This window comes from Chenopodium quinoa, unplaced genomic scaffold, assembly GCF_001683475.1.
Source record: "Chenopodium quinoa cultivar QQ74 unplaced genomic scaffold, ASM168347v1, whole genome shotgun sequence".
Lineage (NCBI taxonomy): Eukaryota > Viridiplantae > Streptophyta > Magnoliopsida > Caryophyllales > Amaranthaceae > Chenopodium > Chenopodium quinoa.
Window position 1 is genome coordinate 186,864 of NW_018742864.1, and position 3,777 is coordinate 190,640.

A 3,777-nucleotide genomic window follows, 5' to 3' on the forward strand; every position below is an offset into this window, starting at 1 on the left:
CTGACTTAAAGTATATAGTATTTATGCTTTTATTAAACTTATACTTCACCTTCCATGCTCGCTTCATCTTCATCACCCCTCTTTAATTCAACCTTTCCCTTTCTCATTTTTTTTTTGAAAAACACCACAAGAGGCACTAATTTTCATTAATAATCAAATCAAAATTTACAATATCAACTAGCCAAGCAGGAAAATTCGAAAGCCAAACTCTGCTACCCGGTTCCCATGGCATTCCATGAGCTAATTCATGGGTAGCCTTATTTCCTTCCCTCCTCACAAAAGACCAAGACACCCCATCTAAGAAATTGCAAGCATGATAGATATCATCTAGTACCATGTGGAGACTATTATCTCCCCTCTCTCTAGCTTTAATTGCGTTCACAACACCCAAGCAATCACTTTCCACAACGAAGCTACGATACCTAAGCTCAATTGCAGTATGCACACCCCATAACACCGCCTTTGCCTCAGCTATACACGGTTTCCATCGATCCCGCACCATCCAAGATCCTGCAAACAACACCGACCTAGAGGAATCCCTCATCACAACACACGAGCCAAGACCTTCCAAGGATCCCCCATCAACGTTGAGCTTGAAACTCCCCTCCCTAGGAGGCTGCCACTTCTTCCTAACCCATCCCCCTAGCGTCACACCAACCTCCTCATCCTTTTTTAAATCAGCCAACATTTTTCGCACATACTCCATCACTTGCAGAGGGTCACAAACTTCCCCTTGAAAGAGCCATTTGTTTTGTGCAGTCCAAATTGCCCAACACGTTGTCATAAATAACCCATGCTCCTCCCTAGGCAACCTATCAAAGCATTGGGCAGCCATATCCCCAAAGTCTCTATAGCTCCCCACTACTGTAGCACCCAGCTCACACTAATCTCCCTACACAAGTCTAGCAATAACACATTGAAGCAAGCTATGGAGTTCAAACTCGTCCTGTGCCTCGCACAGACTGCAAATACTTCCCCTATGAGGCAATCGTTTTCTTAACCCCATACATGTTGGCAGAGCACCAACACACGCCCTCCAAAAGAACAATTTAACTCGTGGAATAGTGTTTGCGTGCCAAATTAAATTCCAGAACTTTGACATACCTGTCGAAGAATCAAAATTCTCCTCATATGACTATCCAAATATAGCTCGGTAAGCTGAACGGACTGAGTACTCCCCGCTTTTCTCAAGATCCCAACACCAAGAATCATCAGGCAACCAAAGACTTAGAGGAATACCTAAAATTCGCTCCCTCTCAAATGGAAGAAAGAGCGAGTTTATCAACTCATAATTCCAAGTAGCTGTGGGAAGATGTATCAAGTCGCATACCCTCAAGTTCTCATCAGCATCCCCTCTTGGAGAAATCACACACCTCGACTGAGAATTGGGAATCCAAGGGGCAGACCAGACTGGAATGTGCAGCCCGTCCCCCACCCTCCACCTTATCCCCCTATTAATCACCCACTTTGCCCTCCAAATACCCCTCCAAGTGTAACTAAGATTGCTACCCAAATCTGTGCTCAAATAATTACCATTCACAAAATAGCGGGCCTTCAAAATCGTAGCAATTAAGCTATTTGGGAATTTCATTAATCTCCACGCCTGCTTACCCAATAGAGCAGCATTGAAAAGCTTCAAATCCCTGAATCCTAGACCCCCAGCAGCTTTCGGAGTGCACATCTTACGCCAAGCCACCCAATGGATCTTTCTTTCACCCCGTTTTTGACCCCACCAAAAATGCGACACCAAAGAACGCAATTCATCGCAGAAAGAGGAAGGAAATTTAATTAAACATTGTAGGCGTCGCTCGATGTGCGCCTACGTTAAGCATGTGGTGAATATGCTTGGCACTCTTAGGAACTGGGAATTGACGTATACGATTAGGGACAAATAAAGTAGGGAGCCGCCAACAAGTTTTTAAGGAACTTGTAAACCGTTCACGGATCATAAAAGGCAACCACGAATAAGGGACAACGATAGGCAACAACGATTGACCCGTGAAGGTTACACCCCATTCATAATCCATGAGATTACTAACTCCATATGGTTCGGAACCACGAAAGGAGGATCGGGGATGATGGTACGAAGTGAATCATGGACTCATATTCGCCCGTATTGGCCTCTACTCGATTCTTATAGTGAAAAATGATTCCTGCGATCTCAAAGGCATACAAACAAAGATTCAATTTGCTCCAAACTATTATTAAGCTAAATTGGTTTAATATTAATGCAACACATAATTCTAAAATATTTGTGATCACTTGAATTAATTAACAAGATTAAAAAGGAACCTAAATCGGTTGTCCAAATTATCTTATTAGGCGTGATTTTCAATTACATATTCCCTTTAAACATGCAATATGGTGATCATAAAAAATATAATAGAATAAACATTAATATTGGAAGCAATTTAACAATAATAGCGTTAGTCAAATCAAATATAAAATTAACCTAATCATGATACTAGCAATATTAAAATAAAATAAGAGTAATTAAATTAATTAATTACTCATATTTCGCGCGTTCCTTTAAATTGCTACATCATGAATAAGCTGTTAGTAACTTCAATTAAAATATAAATTAAATGGAAATTAAATTAAATAAAGGTAGATTTGATTTGGTCCAAACCCTCAGTTAATTATACCTTTCACGCCTTGGTTTAAGGACGGAACCTCGGGTTAAGTATGAACTCCTTGGAGTGCTTAAGGAAGTATTTTGAGAGAATAGGATGGCTAGTATTTAGGCTAAAGAGGGAGAAGAGAATTATTTGATGATAAAGCTTGTTGATACCCCGTAAAAAAGGGTGATATGACCTCTATTTATAGAGAAAAAAAAGGGTCGAAGAATTAAGATAAGATCCGAATTAAATCGGAATAAAACTCGATAGACAACAGTTTTTGCGCCTTTTGTTTTTATCGTATCTTTTGATCCAGAAATTGGAATAAGATGAATAAGATATCGTTGGAAAGCTCTTGAAGTCTACTTTCTAATCCAATTAAAATCAGATTAAAATATTTTATAGAATAAAATATATGGCCGAAATAGTAGGACGGTGTCAGTTTTGGATACAGTTTTTTTTTTAATTCATATCTTTTCCGTTATAGCTCGGAATTGATATTATAATATATCATTGGAAAGATAATTTAAAGGGATATCCAACCATATAAAATTTGGATAAAAACTATGAGGCACGAAAATAATATCTGTCTATCTTTGAACGTTTTTCAATTCGGATATAAATAGGATTTTCAAAAAGAAATTTTTTATTCAATTTCAAAATCTTTAATCTTATCTTTTTAAAAAGGATAATTAGGATCTTTTAAAAACTTATAGAAACTTCTAGTTAATCCTAATTGGTTTAGGAATTGGATTAAATCGTTTGGACCCTCCACATGATCATTGGGTCGTAGGTAAGGTGGGCTTAGGTTCGGTTTGGGCTCAGTTTAATATTTTTGCCATAACTTATTCGTTATAACTCGGATTAGGGCTTATAATATATCGTTGGAAAGATCTTTTCAAACCCCATCCAAATATTAAATCATTAGACCCTGATTATGGACCAAAATAAACTGGATTAAACGTTTTTATAAAAAGGACACGAAATGAATGATTTTAAAGGACACGAAATGAATTATTTTAGGTTCAAAGGCACGAAAAGAGGAAAATAAGTTATGGTTTGGGGAAATGGGCTAGGAATTGGGTTGGTTTATGAAATGGAAATATGGATTTAAGCACTCCAAGATTAAATACTCAACCCGACCAATAATGGCGGTGAA